The 24,414-nt window shown below is 38.5% G+C and overlaps 1 protein-coding gene and 1 non-coding gene across 6 annotated transcripts in view; both read right to left on the bottom strand.

Annotated features, from left to right (window-relative positions):
• Nucleotides 1-24,414, bottom strand: part of PPP2R5E (protein phosphatase 2 regulatory subunit B'epsilon) — a 168,026-nt gene that overhangs the window by 102,494 nt on the left and 41,118 nt on the right. The window lies entirely within an intron of this gene.
• On the bottom strand, nt 15,654-15,778 carry LOC136337050 (small nucleolar RNA SNORA63). Its single transcript, XR_010731766.1, has one exon. It is a non-coding gene; the product is annotated as a small nucleolar RNA SNORA63 (small nucleolar RNA).

Raw genomic sequence — 24,414 nt, 5'->3', positions numbered from 1 at the left:
AGACTCCGTGGGACTGGAGAGCACACATATAATGTGTATGTTTCAAACTTCAGATGAAACCCGATGCTTTATCTATAGATTGCTCATATTCAGATGGTCCGGGAAACCTCATTCACACAACCCTTACTAGAGTAGTTTTCATAATCTATCCTCTACTGAAAATACCATGATCTCTTTCAGACAGTCTGCCCTTTTAGGATCTATAACACAAGGAATAAGTAAATCAAAATAAACAAGAGTCACCAAGGTCAGATTAGGTATGAAAAAAACATATAAATTTGAAGAGCCATTTCTTCTTTCACAATAAAGTTCTTTATGAAAATCCTGAATGAATCATCCTTTCCCAATCATATCATGTATATATAATAATAGTAAAAACTTAGTAAGCACTTACTCTGAGACAGTCACTGTCCTAATGAGTTAATATTTATTAACTCCTTCGGTCCTCTCCACAATGCTGTGTAGTATTATTATCCTATTTTACATATAAAAAATTGAGTCTCAGAGCCATTTAGTAACTTGCTCTTGACTGCACAGCTAGAAAGGGGCTTAGCTGAGCTTCAAACACAAGCAATCTGGTACCTGTATATATTTATACATTATCACCTCTGCTAAAGGGTAACATGAGTTCGCTTATCACTACATTTGTTTTTTATCTAATATCTACAACATACACTAGGGACCACCTGGAAGCATTAATCTTCCTAATAGATTCTTGAACATAGAGACTAAGGCAAACATGAGTTCAGTCACCTCCTTCCACCTTGTGCCACGCAAAATGCAACTCTCCAGGGGTGATACAGATTCTCTAGCTGGCTAGTTATTTCTGTTAATATGTATACAAACCCTTTATGATGGTGTTAAGTGTCTCTGATGATTCCAAGCCTTCTCTGGCCTTCCAACATTCTCCTCTGCACCTAAGCTACCTTACTTTAAAGAATTCAACATTCTATTTGGATTTCATTTTTTTTTTTTTTTTGTATTTTTCTGAAGCTGGGAACAGGAGAGACAGTCAGACAGACTCCCGCATGAGCCCGACCGGGATCCACCCGGCACGCCCACCAGGGGCGAAGCTCTGCCCACCAGGGGGCGATGCTCTGCCACGACCAGAGCCACTCTAGCACCTGGGGCAGAGGCCAAGGAGCCATCTCCAGCGCCCGGGCCGTTTTTGCTCCAATGGAGCCTTGGCTGCGGGAGGGGAAGAGAGAGACAGAGAGGAAGGAGGGGGGGTGGAGAAGCAAATGGGTGCTTCTCCTATGTGCCCTGGCCGGGAATCGAACCCAGGTCCCCGCACGCCAGGCCGATGCTCTACCGCTGAGCAAACCGGCCAGGGCCGATTTCATTTGTTTTTATAGGGAAATGAAGTCACAGATTTAGCCATTTCCTTTTGTTCTCGAACACCTGACATTTGTTGTTCCCTGTATGGTTGTTTGTTTTTAACTTATTGATTTTAGAGAGAGGAGAGAGAGAAATACAGGGGTGAAGGGAAGAGTGGGAGGTGCTTCTTATATGTATCCTGACCAGGCAAGTCCAGGGTTTCAAACTGGCAACCTCAACATTCCAGGTTGACGCTCTATCCAATGCACTACCACAGGTCAGGCCCCTATGTGTTTTTGATGAGTCAGATCAAGTGTTCAACCCTGTGTTATCACTGGCACAGCCTAAGTTTAAGAGGACATCCGGTATGTTGAACTGCTCCCAAAAGGGAACTTAGAGAAGTATGAACAGGATAAGAAATAAACCAAAAAAGTAATAAAACATTTTAGGCAGAAAGAGCATGGAGGTAAGAGTGAGTGAGTTATAGGGGAAGTATGAGAAGACACGCATGGCGGGGCAGAAGAGATGGGCCACTGGGAGGAGCAGGAAACCAGAGTGAAGAATTAGAGCTGGGGCCATAAAGGAATGCAGGGTAATCTGGGTTTCATGTCACTGACAACAGAGATACTCTGGCCAGGATCAAGCATAAAGAGTTTGTGTTTCTAGAGAGGTTTGGATAGGACACTGTCAACCAAAACAATGTCACCAAAACCAAACATGAAACACTACAGGGCCTATAATAAGCAGATGGCAGTAGAAGAAGTAAAGAAAAAGATGTCTGAGACACACTTAGAAGATGAGAACAAAGAGATTTTTTTGTCATACTAAGATATAATGGAAAGGAAAGTCAAGATTCCTAATGTTTCCAGGTTGGAACAATGATGATACTGCTGGTAAAAATGGAATCACCAGACACAGAAGTTAGTTTATCAAAGGAGCTCATGCATTTTAGTGTTGGGGACAATGGACTGAGAGTTAACTCCAGAGCACTAAGAGAGGAGAGGTTCAAATCAGTACTGGAAACATGAGGCTAAATGAGAGAATACATTCCAGTTTTCCCAGCAAGGTGAGCGTCAGAGGAATAGATAAGTTCAACTGAGAGCAAATGGAGAGGAACAGAGGTTGAAAATGAAAACATGGGGCAGCTGGTTGTAAGATCAAGAAAATTCAAAAATTAGGTAAACGCTCCGGTTAGGAACAGAGAACCCACAAGATGAAGTGTCACCAAAAACAAGAAGTTACGTTTCTAAACCACTTTAATGCTAACAGTTGATAATAGATATATAAGGGGGGGGGGGGGGTCTAAGAGATGCCTACGTAAATCAGAGACGTGGGTGACTGGGACAAAGCTACTATTTGTTTTGGTGTGGTTTTTATTAAAGTAAGAAGAGTATTAGGGAAAAGGGACAGGTGAAGGGGAAAAAAATCAAGTCCATTCGAGTTTTTAGAAACTCAAGAGCTTCAATCCACATGCATTTGATTTTAAGTATTAAGATTAAATTTTAATTAGTAATGTCAGGAAAATTGGGTTTAAAAATGCCAAGGTGAAGGGAGAATAGCAAAGGTGAGAGTAAGGAATCTGGATTTCTTTCCAGACGCACTGAGCAATCAGGGCAATTTTAGAGCCGGAATGCAGACACAGCATAGGATTTGTATTTTTAAAGAGACTACTCTTTAAATACAATATTTAAATATTTGTATTTTGAAAAGACATACCACTATGAGTGAAATGAATGAAAAAGAAGCAGAAGAAGTAGGGAAACCAGTCAGCAGACCACTACTATGTAGGACACTGCTGCTAAGTAGTCATGATAATGACTAGAGACAAAGAGGACAAATATATTGGGGTGAAATCTAAAGTACTTGCTGGCAGAAAGTATTCTGGGGGAAGGTGCTCAGGTCAATAGAAAGTGAGAAACAGGGAAGAAACAAAGATGACTACCAGCTGTCTGGTTTGAACATCTAGATGAACAGAGGAATCATTAAGTAAGGAAGAGAAAAAATAGATTGATGGGGGAAATCAGGACAAAATGTTAAGTTGAAGATGTTTGGGAGACATGCCTGGAGATGTCCAGTCAGCAGCTATATATATAAGACCAACGTCTGAAGTAAGGTCAGGGCTGGAGATAGAAATATGGGAGAAAACAGAATATAAATGCTCTTAAAGGTAATGGGATAAATGAGACCACCTATGGCAAGAGTCCAGAAAGTGAAACACAGGGGCCCTGAAAAAATCCAATACATAAAAGTTGAGTAAAGGAGGAAGACCCAGCAAAGAGAATAAAAACAGCCAGAGGTAAGAAGAAAATCTGAGTAGTGTCACAGAAGCCAAAGAGGAATATGTTTTCACATAGAGAATGTAAACAAGTATCAAATGCTGCTGATATATGTGTCCCACAGACTTGGAGGTGACCCTGATGAATAATTTCAGTAAAACAATAAGGCAAAACCACATAACAGAAAGGATTAATTTATGGAATCCGTTGAAATGACTCATGTCTTCAGGTTCTCTTCCTGTTTTCAACTGCTCTGTATAGTTCAAATGTAAAGGCTCTGATTGGGCCCTGGTAGGCCTGGCATGTGGATGTCCTGGGTCTGCTTCTCCACCCTCCTCCTCTCACTTCTCTCTCTCTCTTTCTCTCTTTCTATCTCTCTCTCTCTCTCTCTCTCACCCTCCTTCCCTCCCTCCCTCTCCTTCTCCTTCAGCCACTGCCCGATTGGATCAAATTGCCCCAGGCACTGAGGATAGCTCCATGGCCTACACCTCAGGTGCTAGGAAGAGCTCAGTTGTAGAGCAACAGAGCAATGACCCAGATGGGCAGAGCATCGCCCCTTAGTGGGCTTGCCAGGTGAATCTCGGTCAGATGCATGTGGGAGTCTGTCTCTGCCTCCCCTCTTCTCATTGAAAAAAGAAAAAAAAAGGCTCTGAGCCCTGGCCGGCTGGCTCAGTGGTAGAGTGTCAGCCTGGCGTGTGGAAGTTCGGGGTTCGATTCCCAACCAGGGCACATTGGAGAAGAGTGCATCTGCTTCTCCATCCTATGTCCTCTCCTTTCTCTCTATTTCTCTCCTCCTGCAGCCAAGGCTCCATTGGAGCAAAACTGGCCCGGGCACTGAGGATGGCTCCATGGCCTCCGCCTCAGGTGCTAGAATAGCTCCAGTTGCAATGGAGCAATGCCCCAGATGGGCAGAGCATCGCCCCCTGGTGGACATGCCAGGTGGATCCCAGTCGAGCACATGAGGGTGTCTGTCTCTCTGCCTCCCCACTTCTCACTTCAGAAAAATACAAAAAAATAAATAAGAAGGCTCTGATTGGTACATTAAGTCACTCTCATCTCTGTGGGGTAGAGCCTTTAATGCAGATTACTGTCTAGGCTAAAGGCCTTCCTATTGATTAGATGGTCTTGGGTCAGGTGGCCATTCAGTCTGGTCAACTGAGACCAGAGCATAAGGTTTCACATGAGCCTGACCAGGCGGTAGCACAGTGGGTAGAGCATCGAACCGGGACACGGAGGACCCAGGTTCAAAACTCTGAGGTCGCCAGCTTGAGTGCAGGCTCATCTGGCTTGAGCATGGGCTCACCGGCTTGAGCGCAGGGTCGCTGGCTTGAGTGTAGGATCATAGACATGACCCCATGGTCGCTGGCTTGAGCCCAAAGGTCACTGACTTAAGCCCAATGTCACTGGCTTAAGCAAGGGTCACTCGCTCCACTGTAGCCCCCTGATCAAGGCACATATGAGAAAGCAATCAACGAACAACTAAGATGCTGCAACAAAGAATTGATGCTTCTCATCTCTCTCCCTTCCTGCCTGTCTGTCTGTCCCTAACTGTCCCTCTCTCTGACTCTCTGTCTAAACAAAACAAAAAGGTTTCACAAGATATACATTAGAAGGAGGTCTGTGAATATAAGGGGTATGCTAAGTCTTGGCCAGTCTCTAATGTACTTTACCAAGAATACTCTTATTAATGAATATCTGGGGAGGCTTACAAATTATAAGCAATTTATTTTTTCTTAACTTGGGATAGGTATCCAGATGTTCAAAATATCACTTATCTTTTTATCTTATAATTAGTTTATGAACATGATTTACATTCTTAGATAATGCAATAAAGACAGTGCTTGTTTTAAGAGGAAAAACTACAACAGCAAAGAAATACTTATGAGTATCACAGTATCTAATACATTTTAAAATTATTAAATTAATAAAAATGCAAATGTTTTTTAAACTTTTATGATAAAATGTTATACAATGCAAGAAAGGACACGCAGTTTTTAATAGCATGCATTCATTCCCTTTTTATAAAACAAAATAAAATTTCCATCCAAAAACATTCAGGCCCTATAATTTTATCCCACAAGAAAGCCAAGCTAAAATGAAAAAAACAAAAACAAAACAAAAATACCCAAAGGGAAGTTTACAGTGGAAACTATGATACATACTTAATTACAACATCATGAAAAACACTGTTATCATATGCATATGTCCATATAGCCAGATACAAATACATCTCATCTTCACTTCAATTTAGTCAAAAAAATGAAGGATTATGATACTTACCACTGATGAACCTAAACAAAAAATTAAACCCATAAACAAAAACTGGAGCCAGAACACTCCCCAAACAACGCCCTTGCATTTGAAAGTAGAACTGATGCTAATTTATATTTGTATAGCATGGAAAAGTTTTTCAAGGCATTTTCAAAATTCACTATTCACTTAATGATCCTAACAAAACTATGAGCTAGGCTGGCTAGATTTGATATTCATCTCGCAATTGAGGAAACTAAGTTGCACCACAGAGTCAAAAGTTGCTCAAATTTATACACATAGTAAGTAACATGCCATATTCAAATCTATGTCTTGTAGGTTACAAGAAGCCTGCTGCTCCTTCCACTGAAGTTTATATTCTATAGCCTTCAACGAACAGGTTTTCAAATCCCTGCTAGAGTTAATTCAAACACCACACTCTGACTTCAAAAACAGACTCAACTATTCACTCAAGTAATATAAATATTAGTTATGCTATGATTATCAGTTCTAAGGCATTCAATGTCTTACTATACTGGTCTGTTACTAGAAAGCCATTTTGACAGTTCATTCATTATGTTAGTGTATTATTTTTCTTAATGAGTACACAGAACTCATTATAGACTACTGGTGGCCACTGTGTTTTTATCCTTTCTTAGAAATTCCACTGATTTCAATCCCATTAATAATTAGTAGTCATAGAGTAATCTATAAATTACTTATTCATGACATCCATGAATAAGATAATTTATTTAGTACAAACCTCACTAAATAAAAAGCTACTTTATTATACCTACCCAGTATTCACTAACAGCTGAAAATCAAAGAACAAGTTGATTATTTAGAAGACTATAAAATATTAGAGTTTGTTTGTTGTATGACTTTAATACACACAACAAAAGAACTCGATACATCTCATTTTAAAATGCTTATTTGCAAGCACCAAATCTTCCCACCAATACCCATTTAATTCAATGGGTTGCTCTCAGGAGAAGCCGTTATGATGTTCACAGTATCTACTAAATACTTGGATCTCAACCACAAACCATCAGTGTGCATCATTTCATAAAAAAAAAAAAAAAACATTCTCATTTAGAAATTAAGACAGCATATAAGAATACTACTACTTCACATTTGCCTCAGCCAAAATCAATTCACCATTAAAAAGCAAATATGCAATGCAGTATATTAAATAATATGAATAACTACTATTTACTGAGCATTCAATACATTCAAGGAACTAACTTCCAATCTGCTTGAACTATAACAACAAAATATAATAATGGCAGCATTTACTGAGTCTGTATAAGTGAGACAGGCAATGTTCTATGTGGTTTACAGAAATTATCTCACAACCCCACACTTCATAAATGGAGAAACTAACATAAACAGAGACTAAATATTTTGCCCAAGGTCACATTGGCAGTTAGGGAGAAACCCAGCAACAGAGCCCTTGCTTGCTCTTCATCACATGTGGGTGAAATGGGCTAATTTAGCCTGTGGCACAGTGGATAAAGTGTAGTGGATGCTGAGGATCCTGAGTGCGGGCTCATCTGGCTTGAGCGTGGGCTCACCAGCTTGCGCATGGGATCCTAGACTACGACCTCCATGGTCGCTGGCTTGAGGCCCAAGGTCGCTGGCTTGAGCAAGGGATCATTGGCTTGGCTGGAGCACAGCCCCCAAATCCCCACTCCCCACCCCCATTCAAGGCACATATGAGAAAGCAATCAATGAACAACTAAGGTGCCGCAATGAAGTGATGCTTCTCATCTCTCTCCCTTTTTCTCTCTCTCTCTCTCATAAGAAAAAGAAAAAAAAAAGGGCACACATGTAAGTAAACACTCAAAATAATGCCTGACACATGATAAACACTCCATAATACTAGTAATTATTACCAAGATAATTCAATCCCCACAACAATCAAGTAAAAAAAAGGAAATGGGGGGGGGGGGGTGAGGAAATCAAAAGGAAACTGGGAAGAAGCAGGAACTAGGGTCAAAAGAAAAAGAAAGTTAAAGCTTTCAGAAAGAATGGTCAATCTAGAAGAAGGCTGCTCAGAGGTTTATTTTATAATCTTTGTGATAAAATGTCTTTTCCTATCTCACTGATTTCTTCGTGTAAGAAATAAAATGCAGTGACAGAGAATGTTGATGAGAAGGGGAGAAGAAAGAATAAGAAAAAATAGGGAAAGAGAAGTTAGACATATCATCTGAAAAATTAACTGTCAAGTAAGTACAAATCCCCACTGTAAGGCAAGCCCTTTCAAAGAGAAGTATAAATGTCAGGGAGCCCTAAGGTTAAGTTTCTCCCCTATCCACTACCAGATCCTATTGAACAAAACATTTATCACACATATACACTGGAGTTCAACATCCAAAAATTTATAGGAGAAATAATAAGTTCTGGTTGATATTGTTCTTAAGCAAAATGCAGGCAAACAATTCAATGTGATTTAGCTTTGGGATACTTAAATATTCTCTTGAGGCTGTTTTCCCACTTTAAATATGGAAATAACAACAACAACAAAAACATAGCTCAGTTTCCTTTCATACTTGGTTCACTTAATACTTAGTCACCCGTTGAAACTACAAATAAAGAAACTAAAGAGGAGCAAACTGAATAAAGGTTTTTATGATGCAGATACCTATCCCATAGAATTGAACACCAAGACTACTGATTTCAAATAACTTGTTCTACACCAAATGACAACTTTTGATCCTCAGCAATCTAATATCCAGCATCCAACCTTCTTTTTTAAAAAAATGAGGAAATTGTAATCCAAAGAGGTCTGTTCAACAAGGAAGCAGAAAGGTGCCATGGAAAGAGAGCACATGCTGGAATCAGGCATACTTGGAGCAGATTCCCAGTTCTATCACTGACTAAAGGTTGCTTCAGTTTCCTCATCCAGTGGAAGCAAGATACCACTCTCTAGCAAATGGTGGTTAGAAATAATAAAAACAGAGTGTAAAACACTTGGCAAGGAAAATGCTCTCAGTAAGTATTAGCTAATTGTATTAATGGTAGATCAGTAGGAGACAATTGTCATTATTTATGAAAACAACCTTCCAGGCTTGATAAGGACTGTATCTGCCTTAGGCAGACAGTACAAGGCCTGGCACAGAGTAACCTTATATAATGGAGGCAGGGAAGAAAAATGACACAATAGTGGAACTGATATTCAACAAGGTTCTCAAAAATTCCTTCCATTATAACAACCAAGATATGAAAGCAACATAGGTGGCCACTGATAGATAAATGGATAAAGAACATGTAAGATATATATTAGAATATTATGTAACAATAAAAAGAATGAAATCTTGTCATTTGTGACAACATGGAGGGTACTATTCTAAGTGAAGTAAGTCATGAGAGAGAGACAAATACTATGATTTCTCTTATATGTAGAATCTAAAAACAAAACAAAAACAGACTCATATAAACAGAGGCTTAAAGGGATGGCTACCAGAAGGGAAGTGCAGGGGATGAGAGACAGGGAATAGGGAATATAATCAACAATATCGTGGTAAGTTTATACATTGATGATTACTAGAATTAGTGGGTGATCACATTGTAAGCTATAAAAATGTTGAATCACTATACAGTCGTCCCTCGCCATATCGCAGTTCACTTTTTACAGTCTCACTGTATCGCAGATTTTTATATTGTATATATCTAATTTTGTATTGTGGATTTTTCGCTATATTGCGGGATTTTGCAGTATATAGGTATTTTTATACATTTATTTTTTAATTATTTTTGTGGTAAAATAAGCAAAGTAAGTGTGGGAAAGGTTTATAAGAGTGTGGGGAGGGTTTACAAAGCCTTAACATATATATAAATAAAATAAATATAAGGTCGCTACTTTGCGGATTTTCGCCTATCGCAGGGGATTCTGGAACCTAACCCCCTTGATAGACGAGGAACTACTGTATTGTATTTATACATCTGAAACGAGTATAACCTATAAGATTGCATACTCACTATACTTAAATTTAAAAAAACAAACATTTTTTAAATTCCTTCTAGAAGGCATTTATGCCATATGTACAACAAAATATGTCCTATTTCATTGTTGTTTTCAAAATCAATTTAGGGAGTTATAACACCATATTTTTAAAAATGAAGTAGAATAATAGAACATCATAGAAACCATTGTACCTATCATACTGAATAAGTTCTACTTCCTTTAACTTTTATATTGGTTACATGTGCACTTCTACATTGTGTGTGTGTGTGTGTATTGGACTCAGGATATAAAATAAATTCTTCACTGCAAATAGCAAAAAAAAAAAAAAAAATTGAAATAATACCATCTTAGAAAATTTTCCAGGAGAGCTCTACTTTTATGTGATCTTATAGTTTTCAATAAATGTACAATGAAGAATATTAACCAAATGGGATCTGAATTTTATATTTATATGTTTCAAAAACCATGAAAACAAATCTTTGCCAGACCCTAAGTTCATTTATTAGTTTAGAAAATACAAACATGGCAACAACTTGAAAAACGAATACCTTAAAACATCCATCCAGACTGCATCAAGGAAGTCAGCCTATAAAACTCAGACAAAACTAAAATCCTATGCCTCAGTAGTTCTAAACCACGGCAGCTTTTTCCATCCAATGCAAGACATAAAAATTATTGTACATTATTATTTTTTATTTGATATCCCTTGATCACTTACACAGATTTATTTTTTTTTTATTTGTTCATTTTTAGAGAGAGAGAGAGAGAGAAAGAGAGAGAAAGAAGTGAGGAGGAGCTGGAAGCATTAACTCCCATATGTGCCTTGACCAGGCAAGCCCAGGGTTTTGAACCAGCGACCTCAGCATTCCACGTCGACATTTTACCCACAGTGCCACCAGAGGTCGGGCAAATTACGTTATTATTAATTGAAGATCATTGCTGAGCATCTTAATTCATTTGTGAGTTACCACAAAATAATACTGATATTTCTGAGGTTCTAGATCCCTGATGGCTAACCTTTATAGAAACCATCCACTCTTGCAGTGCTGATCAACCTGGACCCTCCCGTCCACTAGTGGGCAGTATCCGAGCAACCAAACGGCGCCGAGATTGGCCCACCATGAAAGCTGGACCACCCACTAGTGGGTAGGAGGGACCAGGTTGACCAGCACTGCAAAAGTGGGCAGTTTTTATAAAAAGGTTCTCCACGGTTCTAGATAGGCTGAAGTATCAAAGAAAATTGTACCATGGGCAAAGATCACTACTGAGCTCTCCAAAAAGAAAATTCAGAGGCTTGTTCTATATATCACAAAGCCAGAGTTTTGTGGTTTATGGCATATGATACCTAAATAGGCAAAAATATATTAAATGCTTAATATCCTGTTAAACTGAAAATTGTTAAAGTAACACATGTAACTAGAAAGCCAGGAAACTCTGGGTGACAAGAGCCAATCTGGCTAGGGCAGCACTCTGAGAACCAGTCTAAGATATGGAGCATGCACTGAAAATCCATGAGAACCTGACTTATCATGATAGCAGCTTAATCATGTCACTTCTCTAGATCACAATCTCCTCATTAAAGAAAATATTAAGAAGAGAATCTGTCTCCAGCCCATTATTCCCATACACACAAAGACAAAAACACAACAGATACACACTCTGAGCTCTTTAGAAGATTAGCTTCTCGCTAAAGTCAACTTGTCAAGTACTACTCAGGTGCAGCTCCACCTGTCTGGCCCAACACCCCTTCTGTTCACTCAGCACCTGGCTAAAACTGACCGGTTTGTTGCCCACACTCAGGGATAAAGAGCCGAACAGAGCCGATCAAAATGTAACTTCTGTCTTTGGAATAATAAAGGTAAAAAGAGGCTGCATATTTAACACATAGCATACACTGACAGCAAATGAAAATTCTTTCTGACCAATCTCTAAAAAGATAGTGTTTGAAGATTAAAAAGCTTGAAAAAATCCTCTTTGACGCATCAGGCTCTGTTCCTAACAATTAGTGAAAAGAAACTGGTTTGGAGGGAAAACAAATACCTACATTTCAATATTGCTAGGTTGAATCATAAGACACTATCACTTTTTATAGGCCAAAAATAGTCAAATATTGGCAATGCCTTTTGTTCAACCTAAAAGAATGCCTTATTTTGTTAATAGCACTAAGACTAATGGTGTTAATGACATCAAAGGACAATGGTATCAAACCAAAATACACATATGGAAACATTTTCCAGAGACTTTTTGCTTTCTCTTGTTTTACTTTTGTAATGTAAATATTAAAATATCCTCAAAAATAGAAAGAACAGTATAAGACAGAGACAGAGACAGAGACAGAGAAGCATTCATTTGTTGTTCCTCTTAGTTATGCACTGATTGGTTGCTTCCCCTGTGCCCTGACTGGGGGATCAAACCCAATGCCTTGTCGTTTCTGAGTGATGCTCTAACCAACTGAGTAACCAGCTGGGCTCAAACATTCTCTTAATGTCAATATTGACGACATCCTGGAAATTACATGCTATGCAATTATCTAAACATACAAGAAAAACTTTCAGAATAATATAAAACCTCATTCAAGTTTATATGACCAAAAATGTTTGAAAACTGCCATGGGGCTTGAGTGATTTTGGACTCTATATTATAAATGGTACTATGGAAGCATGAGCTTTAATGAAATATTTTCTTAGTTGTTCGGTCATTAAGTTTTGGCTTATTTAAGACAGTGGGCATGAAACAAATCTAGCTGACTAGGAGATCTGAAACTAATAGAGTAAACCAGCTCTTTACAAAAGGTCATATTTATTCCAATGCATAAAATACCTAAAAAGTATTTAATTATATTGTTTTATAAGTACCAGACAGGGCATAGGCTATATCCCTCAGAAAGTCTAACAGAATAAACTGTTTGTTCATTAAGAGCTTCATTCATCCAATGCCTGCTGTTAGCTAGGCCCTGGAATACAAGTACTCATTCCTTCCACAAAGATTTCAGAGCATTTTCTATGTATCAGACACCATTCTAGACCCAGATGATATGCAGTGAACAAAAGAGAGAGATCCTTGCCTGGTAGAATTTACGTTTTAGCATGGGAGCACAGATAACATTATATATAAGAACATCATATAAAGTATGTTAAAGGGGGACAGGTGCAACAGAAGAAAATAAAAAGCAGAAAGGGAAATAGAGGGGGGCAGGGTTACAATTCTAAACAGGGTGAGCTCACAGACTTGTGGAAAAGACAGACATTTACCTAGTTACATCAGTGCAGTAAGTACAACATGCGATCTGATCAAGGCTCCATGGGAATAAGGAGGAGCCGGCACTTAATTGTGCCTCCCAGAGGAAGTGCTATCTGAGTCACTGTTGAGAGAGCAAGAGAAGTTGGCCAGAAGCACCAGGGAAGTAAGAGCTCTGCATGCCCAGAAAAGAGCATGTGTGAGGCACTGAGAGGAACAGCCCAGAGCACTTGCCGCAGGCAGCTCCCTGTGGCTACAACTTAGTGTATGAGGGGGAGGAAGCAGCCAAGAAAGAGAGGCAGGCAGGGGTCAGATCTGAGGGCTTCCATTTGGGGAGGAAAGATAGGCGGGGCTGGGAACCAATCAGCCTTCTATCACAGAGCTGTGATACAGAAAGTTTACATGGGCAGCTCTAAAAGGTGGCTTTGCAAGGGGCCAGGCAAGAAATGACAGAGCAGAGCAGTGATGGAGAAAGAAGACAGGACAGACTCAAAAAGCTATACTGAACAGCTGGAGGCACAAAGACTCCAAGCCCAACCAGATCAGCTTGACCCACAAAGGAGATGGTGGTGCCACTCCCTAAAATGGGGAAACTCGAAAGGAGATCCTAGGGAGATGTGGGCTGTTGAATTTGAAGTGCCTGAGGCAAGGGACCAAGGAGTAACTAGAAATGCAGGTCTGGACTGGAGAAAGCTCTAGCCTGGATAAATAGAAATACAGACAAGAGTCTGAGAGGGGCTGCTGAAGGCATCAGAATGGATCTCGCTTTCTCTCTCCCTCTCTCTCTCTGTCTCTCTCTAAACATTTCCACCAGGAAGCAATTTATCTACATAGTGCTCTTAAGTGGAAACATTTGCACAAATGATAGGTTCTTTAACAAATCCCCAAAGAAACACTCTTTTCTGGAATATGTTACACACTCACACCCATACACAAAGATCTATTATGTACATATGCCAATATTCTTATTTTGACATGTATATTAAATTACACACTGCAAATTCTCATGAAAAAGTACTTACCAATGCCATAGTCTTCTAAAGTATATCTATCAGAATGTAAGACGGCAGAAAACATGACATCCACAGTACTCCACCATTTCCCTCCCCACCTATTTTCTTTCCTAGCCTACTTCGGCTTTCCAGCCTCCTCCTTCCCTACCATCCCAATAAACTCTAAGCCCAGCCAAACTGTTACCTATGTGTGGTTTAACTAAAGACCCAAGAAAACCTTCATTCCATCATCTCACCCACCCTCCCCACCTCATCTCACCAAATCAAATACCTTGCCCCTTCTCCTTCCAGTCTCCATCTCCCTCCATCCTTAAGAGGTCCCTCTCAAATGTTACTTCTTTCATGAAGCCTTGCCTGGTGATTCCCTCAGCCCGCTGTGATCTCTCTCTCCTGTGAACTGCAAGGGTCCCTATCTTATACCTCTCTGATTGTACTTAACCAGATTACATGATGTAATAATATCTGTCCTCTTGGAATTATGTTTAATTATATTTGTGTCCCTGTAGCACCTCTGAGACCTGCACATAACATGAACAGAGCCGAGCTATTTCAAAGTCATGTGTGTCCATAACAAATAATGTATTTTAAATACAGCTGCCCATAAAGCTAGCCTGTATCCAGGCCCTTTAAGAAGCCAGTTTCTACCTTAGAAATAATCAGAGGAAGTTATTTGTCCAGAAAAGTAATACAGAACCAGTATCCTAGTATTATAACATCATGGCCTCAGTTTCCATAATGAAACCAACTAAACATATTACTTGAAAGTGAAAATAAATATTAGCTCAAATTGTTTAAATATTTAAAAAAATTTTTTTAAAAGTGTTACATTCCACTAGGAAATCAGATTTGGAATTACAACACTTTATCTTGCCTCTCTTTTACATTCCTATGTTTGGTCTTTTGCCAGAGCAACAGATGTGTTTTCTTCTTCAGCTTGGTCATTTGGGGAAGAAAAGGAGCTTGAAAATGGTTAAAAAGCAAAAGTGCAGGCAGTGTACATGGATCAATGGCTGGGCTGACGAGGTGGGCATTTAGAAATCAATCCAAAGCTTTCGGAAAAGAATTTCAGAGAGTCCTATAAAAGCCTCAGAGGAATATCTAGGCTTTGAGGGTCTAACCATAATTTTAATCGTTTCTGCTTCACAAATTGGTCACTCAACTTTCAAAACATCTTTAAACCCAGTAATAAACTCAACCGCATTCTCCGTACATATTGACTATGTCAAAGATCCCCCCACCTCCACCCTAAACCTCTTCACTTTTGTGTATTACTGGTAGTTTTGGGATTTTGGCTTTGTACATATATTTATTCTGTAAGGGTGTTTTTTTTTTATTTGGGGGGATTATTTGATTATAAAAATAGTATCAGCTGACTACAGAATATTTGGAAAGTAAAAAATGAGCATAAAATATTGTTGATTCACTTTTAAAGTGTCACTGCTATATTTGTCTCAAAACTCAATTTTGTTTACTAAAGTTAAGTTGACATTCAACTTACACCAATCTCCAATTTGTAAAGTCTTACTAAAGGTAGAGCCCACTTGCTTCTTCATGGATTTTTTTTTTCTTCTTCTTCTTTATTTTTCTTTTCACATGTATGAGACCAAGCGTACCTGGCTGCTAAAGAGTATAGCAGACAGGTATAGTTAAGAAACAACTTTATTTTGAGCAGGGTGAACGACAACACAGCTATATTGGATTTCTATAGCTCCCCACTCAATGTTAGTCACCAACAACAAAACTCTTAATTTCAATTATCTACTAGTTTCCTAAGGTTCAGAATATTTCTACCAGAGTACGCTAAAATTTAATGTGAATAAAAATCACCCCCACATACATATACCTTGAATGATACTTTTCTCAGCTATCTGCCAGTTTTTAAAGAATATACAGCACTGGAAAATTGGTATATGCACACTCACAAAAACAATAATGTTCAGGCCAATTTGTGACATCAAATACAATGCTGAAACATTACATATTTTGAGTATCTCAAACGAGCAGTTGAGGTTACTAATTATAAAATCTTTTTTTCTTAAAGTATATGCTAGTATATTAATATCTTCATCTGCATGTCCTTTAACAGGTAGTAAAATTCTTGCAGAATAGAAACAGACCAATTAAGATTATGCTGTCCAGGAGGTACGGAAATGGGGAGATGCTCATCAAACAAAACAAGCATTCAGCTGTAAAGCAAGTGAGTTCCAGAGATCTAATATTATAGTTAAAAATAATGCGCTGTATACTTGGATTTTGCTGAGAACAGATCTCAAGTATTCTCGATACACAAAAATAATGTCAACTATGTGAGGTGATGAGTATTTTAATTAGCCTGGTTATGGTAATTTCACAATGCATATATATTTCAAAATATCACATTGTACATTTTAGATATATATAATTTTATTTGTCAATCATACTTCAGTAAAGCTGGAGAAAAAAAGGACTGTGCTATACAAGCTGTCCAATATGGTAGCCACTAGTCCATATGTGGCTATTGAGCATTTGAAATATGACTAATCCTAAGTGAGATATTATAAATATACAATACACATGGAAATTCAGAGACTTCTTATGAAAAATGTAAAATACCTCATTTTTTGTTACATATTAAAATGATATTTTAGACAGACTGCATGAAAGGAAAATATTATTAAAATTAAGTTCATCTGTTTCTTTTTACTTTTTTAAATCAAGCTACTAGAAAATTTAAAATTACATATGTGGTTCACATCATATTTTTATTGGGGAGCACAAAACTAGGACAATGAAAGAAACAAAGGGGAAAGAGAAAGACAAACACAAAGGGGAAAACCTCCCTCTCCCTGGGACCTAGAATAGCCCAGAACCTTTCTACTCTGTGGTCTTAAGAGAAACCCAATCATTCACTGTTACTCAATATACAAAAACTTACATCTTACTACTCTGAACATATAGCTTAAATAAATTCCACTGAACTTTTATAGCTTGATATACACGTTACATGCTTAGCCTAAACCTAAACGGAAAGAAAGAAAAAATATATACCTTATTTTCCAATGGGAGAACTTCCTTCTTACTCAAAAGGAAACATATCTCATGAAACTTTCTGTCCCAAAAAGCTGTTCTTTCCTGTTAAGGACCCAAAAATTCCTATCTGTTTTTCTCTTACAAAAGGGTTGATAATATAAGAAATGTGGCCAAATATAAAGGTGCACTTTAGAAAGGCTTCCACTCAACAAGCAGTATTCTATATTATTATGGCTCTGAGACCTCTTGTGGAGATTTTTAAAGGGTCACAACAGGTTTAAATTAACCCAATGGAAAGAATCTGGCATTTTAAAAAGGATCTGATGACTCAAAACATTCTTTTGGACTCTCCCAGCCTCTTCACTGAAACGAATTCAAGGGAGTCAGACCAGTTAGTTTTCTTTTAGGCTAGCCCAGGTCAAGCACAAACTTGAAATGTGAACTAAGGATAATTACTCTACGCTCACCTTGTTAACCAGGTGTTTTGTTTGTGTTTGCTGGTTTTTTGTTGTTGTTTGGCTGAGAGTTTGCTTCAATTCTCCATCTGAGTGGAAAGGTCTTTACTAGTAAAATAATAACAGCCAATTCTTCCAGGACAGAAATTACCAAAATCCTTAACAGAACTCAGAAGTTGAGTCTTTATCTAATCCTGACTGCCTCTTATCTCTGAGCAAGTAAGAAAAAAGCTAGAAATTCTAACAACCAAGTCCCCAAAGGAAGCAAAAGGCAGCCAGTTACCTGATATACTAAAGACAGACCTAGCATGTAGCTGCAGGAAATGGGGCAGAATTGGTTTAATTAAAGGAATCAGATTCATGTAGAGTTGAGTTTCCCAGCCTCAACTCTATTAATATTTTGGGCCAGAAAATTCTTTATTGTGAACAATGTTCTGTAAATTGTAGGATACTTAGCAGCATCCTTGGCCTCTCTAACCCACTAGATGTCAGGAGTAACCTCTTCCCTAACCTCTCCACCAAAGTTGTGGTAACCAAAAGGTCTCCAGACATTGCCAAGTGTCTCTTGGAGGACAAAAACGCCCCTAGTTGAGAATCACTGATACAAAGCAAAAGCACCTGAAAAGGTTCACCGCAGCAGCCAAATCAAATGCATTTGACTACATCCAGGGTGGCAAGTTGCACTCAAGTGGTTGGCCCTACACATGTGGTAAGAAGTATTTCTGACAGTTTCTGATAATACTACCAAACATGAAAAGTAATGATATAATAAAGTACTCTAGGGATATGAATCAGCCAAGCAAGGTTCACATGTCACAAAGTATTTCAAATATGGTGAAAGTGAGACTTCCTGCCTTAGTAATTAATTTAGTTTGCAAACATCTTTCTTTATCAGATTAACCAATAAAGATGGTCAACTATTCAGAAGACATATACTCCAACTTCTAAACTCACATTTGTTTGTGTTTTTTTACAGTTTTAAAATAAAAATAAGTTACTACTTTCTGAACTACATAAATAGGAAAAATTAACAGGCCTGAGAAACACTCAGGGACCGTGGGAAAACAGGTATTCTAAGAAACGCTTGGCAGGAATGTAAATTGCTACTTGTATAGCAATTTGGCAGCATCTACCACTTTTCACTTTTTCATTCAAAATTCCACTTCTAGGAATCTATCCTACAGTTATAGTCACCTATGCACAGGAGAGACACGTAGTAAGCAGTTCCCACAGCACTGTTTACAACAGCAGTGAATTGGAAATACCACAAATGTTATCAATAAGGACACTGTTTAAAGAAATTACTGTATATTCACATCTTGGAAGCCTGTCCAGCCATTTCAGGCATCACAAACACTCAACAAGCAGCTGTTTTTTTCCCCCATTGATCTGAGAGAGAGAGAGAAAGCATCAACATCAACTCAGTGTTCCATTTAATTGTTCCATTTAGTTGTGTACTCACTGACTGCTTTTTTAAAGTGACCTGACCCAAAATCGAACCCGTGGCTTTGGTGTGCCAGGATAACACGTTATCCACTGAGTCACCAGCCAGGGCCTGCCTAGCCATTTTAAGAAATGCACAGCCTGAACAGGCGGTGGCACAGTGGATAGAGCGTCGGACTGGGATGCAGAGGACCCAGGTTCAAGACCCTGAGGTTGCCAGCTTGAGCGCGGGCTCATCTGGTTTGAGCAAAGCTCACCAGCTTGGACCCAAGGTCGCTGGCTAAAGCAAGGGATTACTCGGTCTGCTGAAGGCCCGCGGTCAAGGCACATGTGAGAAAGCAATCAATGAACAACTAAGGTGTCGCAATGTGAAACGAAAAACTAATGATTGATGCTTCTCATATCTCCGTTCCTGTCTATTCTTCTCTCTGACTCTCTCTCTCTGTAAAAAAAAAAAAAAAAAAAAAAAGAGAGAGAGAGAGAGAGAAAGAAATGCAACAATGTGACAAACTTTTAAGTGGTAAATAAATGCATACATATGCATATATATAAAAAGTGGTTAATAAATGCATATATATGTATTTATTTACATATACATATATAGAGAGAGTAGGGTCCCATTTTTTAAAAAATAAACATGTATATACATAGGTAGATGTAGACAAAGAAAAAGGAATATACACTAATCTGTTTTCATTTCTTCAGCAAGTATTTTTTTAAGCCATTAACAATAATTTTCAAGAAACATTTAAAATTAGACTTATGCTGTCTTTATTTTTCTAACTTAAGGCTTAAAAACTTTCTTTTGCAAATGTCACTTTTCCTATAAATCAAGCTTTGTGGATAATTCTGTGTCACACACTGGGGTTCACCACTTGTCCACCAACATTACACTGACAATGCTGAACCTTCAAGCAAGTTATATAAGGCGAAAACAACTTCAAAGAGTTAGAAACTTCACTCAACTACCCCCTTGAGCCATAACCAATTACCAACTAAGAAGGTATCCAGAGAAGTAGTTTAATTTAATAGAATGTTCATTTTAATAAATGCTTAAGCAGAATCTGTTCATATGCAATCAAATTTAAATAATTTTAATTTTCTCTCCTACCTAAATCCTGAACGAATAGCCAAAGAATCAAACGTCTGAAAGACTGACAGACCTGACAATTAATAAAAATTAAAATCCCAATTCCAGATTTTAAATAGCAAACTATTTCATCTGGGTGCACAGTGAAAAAGGCACTTGTCCCAGAAAATTTTCTGGTTCCAAAATAAACGAACAGACACACTTCAAAACAAAATGTCAGGCACTCACCATAATAGCTATGGCCTTTAAACCACCAGAGCATCCCTCTTTCTGCCCTGGCTCTAGACAGTTTAACTACTTCTAAATGGAACGCTCTAAATTGCTAAAAAATAAACTATATCTATTGCTTCCTGCTTAAGTTTTCCCATTTATCTGTGGCATTTTAACTTGATTCAGGCACTTATCACAAATATACAACCCCCATATGATACCATTTCTAAACATTTTACATAGAGCTGCACATAAATATTTGAGTGTGATAGTATTTCCTTCCTTTTGAAAGAACAATATGACAAAATAACCTTGCATGCCTTCATTCAATTAGAACCTTGGATGTGAAGACTGGCTCCATGGGATTTTATATAACTTGGCTCCACATCTAAAGGCCATAAGCCCTTTCTTTCTTGATCAGCACCATCTCTGGATAAACCACACCTCTTCCCCCTCCAAAAGTAGCTAACAGTATACAGGCTAAGTAAGCGGGTATAAGCATATGAACTTATTCAAAGTTTACCCAGAAACTGGAAAGTAAGTCAGTGATCACTGTAAGCTGTCACAGAACACTGCTCCTTTCATGGCCGGAAACACACTCATCTTAGTGGCATCACCTAGTATCACTTCTTCATTGTCAGGGGGGTTTTGTTTTTTTTTTGTCATAAATATCAAGAAATCTCATTTTCTTAATTGCCCTAGAAGATAATACATCTGAGGAACTTTTGGCAATACTAAATTCAAGTTATATAATTTGTTGTATTTTTGGTACAATGCTAATTTAGTCAACAAAATCATCTTATCAGAAATGAAGTTATTACCTTTTCCTTATAAATAAGATAGCTTTAATATTAAAAATCAGCCATGTTTTTTCGCCTGACCAGGCAGTGGCACAGTGGATGGAGCATCGAACTGGGATGTGGAGGACCCAGGTTCGAAACCCCGAGGTCACCAGCTTGAGTGTGGACTCATCTGGTTTGAGCAAGGCTCACCAGCTTTAGCCCAGGGTCACTGTCTTAAGCATGGATGGGGTTACTCTGTCTGCTGTAGCCCTAAGGTCAAGGCACATATGAGAAAGCAATCAATGAACACCTAGGGTGCAGCAACAAGGAGTTGATGCTTCTCATCTCTCTCTTACTGTCTGTCTGTCCCTTTCTGTCCCTCTGTCTCTGTCACAGAAAAAAAAAAAGTATGGTGAACTTCCAGGAAATGTTTACTGACTCCATCTCCATCAACCTAATCAGGAAAAAACTGAAGAAACTCCTTTGCTATCCATGTACAAAAAAGGAGGGGAAAAAAATCTCCAAGGAACTCATAAAGCAGGGGTCGGGAACCTTTTTGGCTGAGAGAGCCATGAATGCCACATATTTTAAAATGTAATTCCATGAGAGCCTGACCTGTGGTGGCGCAGTGGATAAAGCGTCGACCTGGAAATGCTGAGGTCGCCGGTTCAAAACCCTGGGCTTGCCTGGTCAAGGCGCATATGGGAGTTGATGCTTCCAGCTCCTCCCTCCTGTCTCTCTCTCTCTGTCTCTCTCTCTCCTCCCCCCTCTCTCCTCTCTAAAATGAATAAATAAAAAAAAAATTTAAAAAAAAAAATGTAATTCCATGAAAGCCATACAATGACCCGTGTACATTAGGCATTATCCAATAAAAATTTGGTGTTGTCCCAGAGGACAGCTGTGACTGGCTTCAGCCACCCACAACCGTGAACATGAGCGGTAGGAAATGAATGGATTGTAATACATGAGAATGTTTTATATTTTTAACGTTATTTTTTTATTAAAAATTTGTCTGTGAGCCAGATGCAGCCATCAAAAGAGCCACGTCTGGCTCACGAGCCATAGGTTCCCGACCCCTATAAAGCATTCTCAATCAACTACTCTTCAAAAGAACACCAGGGAATAATTTTTTTTTTAATCAGCCATGTTTTGAGGGGTTTTCTTGAATGTTTCTCATTGTGTCTTGAGACCCAATACTCTAAATCCTTTAAAGAGACAAACACATGTTATTTATTAAATGAAAACACAAAGTTTGTTTAAATTTCTTAAGTTTAACTGAAAATAGAAACTACTTAATACACACATACCGTACTGCTAAACACATGCATATCAGTTGGATACTGTGATCATTTCACTAACTTCTTGACATGGTTTTAAAGAATAATGTTTTCCAAGCTTCAGATATATAAATTTGGGAGGTTTTAATGTACTCTTGAATCTGTATGGCCTGTGGTGGCACAGTGGATAGAGCATTGACCTGGAACACTGAGGTCGCCAGCTCAAAAAGGCACAAACAAGAAGCAAGCAATGGACAACTAAAGTGAAGCAACTATGATTTGCTATTTCTCACTACCCCACACCCCACTCCCCTCTCTGTAAAATCAATAAATAAAATCTTGAAAAATTAGATAAAATAAAGTACTCTTGGATCTTTATATGCTAGTAACTGTATCATTGATATCATTAAAAAAACACATGACAGCCTGACCAGGTGGTGGCGCAGTGAATAGAGCATTGGACTGGGATGCCAAGGACCCAGGTTCGAGACCCCAAGGTCGCCAGCTTGAGCACGAGCTCATCTGGTTTGAGCAAAGCTCACCAGCTTGGACCCAAGGTCACTGGCTCGAGCAAGGGGTCACTCGGTCTGCTGAAGGCCCACTGTCAAGGCACATATGAGAAAGCAATCAATGAACAACTACGGTGTCGCAACAAAGAACTAATGATTGATGCTTCTCATCTCTCTCCGTTCCTGTCTGTCTGTCCCTATCTATCCCTCTCTCTGACTCTCTATCTGTAAAAAAAATAAATTAAAAAAAATACATGACAAATGATTTTTATGAATTCAGTACACGATTTTAAATAAATCTGGGCTTTAGTTATCATAAACACACATATATTTGAAAAACACCTCTATATTTATGCCCAAGGCCTATTATTTATTAAGTCTACAGTTTAGAGATTCATATAGATGACTGACTTCTTACAATAACTTCATATACATCTCCAGCTTTTGGAGCCCACATTTAGGAACCACTGGCAAAGAACATGAAATATAAAACTGCCTAGTTACAAACAGAACGGCTCTTTAAATATGTGAAATCTTAGATGAAAATTTGTGTCTGATACCAATCTGTTTTTCCCTTATAAAAGTAAAATTCCAGATTTAAAATCAAAATTAGGCACAAAAATCATTTATATACAAAAATGTATTTCATAGGCAATGTTTAAGAAATGCAGTTACTCTAAAAAAGGCTGGGGACACACCAGAACACAGAACATACGAACTTCCATTTCCACCACCACAGAGAAGGCTGGTTTTAGTCCTGAGCTCCACTGCCCAACCCCAGGCACAGGAACTAAAACCTTTTAAGATTTTGAAGGTATTACAGGTCGGAGCTGCCGGCAAAAGAGATGACTACATGCAGCAGAAATGCAAAAATAGCAATCATAAAATAGCCACCTCATTGTGGAACTAGAAGGGGTGGGGTAGGAATGATAAGAATGAAAAAAGAACAGTAAAATCACAAATTTACAGATTTCTCTTCTATATCTTTCCCTCGCTAATGCACAGAGAATTAATTGATCAACGTTTGGTAGTATCCTATTTGCTGTTATGAGAAACAAACCAAATACTTTTTGCTCTGGGTCAACCCCAAGAGACCATATATTCTGGTCTCACTGTCTCATTTTACAGATGAGGAAACTGCAGCCCAAAGAACATAAGTGGCATTCTCCAGACCTTGTTCAGCTGACTGGTAGCAAGAACTTCTGGTTCCTAGCTCAGCATCTCCAGTGTCTTATCTAGTATTTCACAATCCCACTCATGTGTCCTATCAAGATTTGATTCCCATTTATATTGAAAATTATTTTAACAATGATAACGATTTCAAACAGATATTTCTCACGCTTCATTCCACTATCCTACAGATCACTTAAACTGAGCCTCAGAATTTTCCCATCTATGAAGGTGGTGGCGGTACATGTTTTGGGCACTGTGAATCATTCTTGTAGGAACACATCTCCTCTTTGACCTTGGAAGTCTATGAGAAATGTGTTCTAAAAACTTAGCTTCAAGCCCTGGCCGGTTGGCTCAGTGGTAGAGCGTCGGCCTGGCGTGCAGGAGTCCCGGGTTCGATTCCAGGCCA

This window comes from Saccopteryx bilineata, chromosome 4, assembly GCF_036850765.1.
Source record: "Saccopteryx bilineata isolate mSacBil1 chromosome 4, mSacBil1_pri_phased_curated, whole genome shotgun sequence".
NCBI classification, from domain to species: Eukaryota; Metazoa; Chordata; class Mammalia; order Chiroptera; family Emballonuridae; genus Saccopteryx; species Saccopteryx bilineata.
This window is presented reverse-complemented; position numbering and strand designations above follow the sequence as displayed.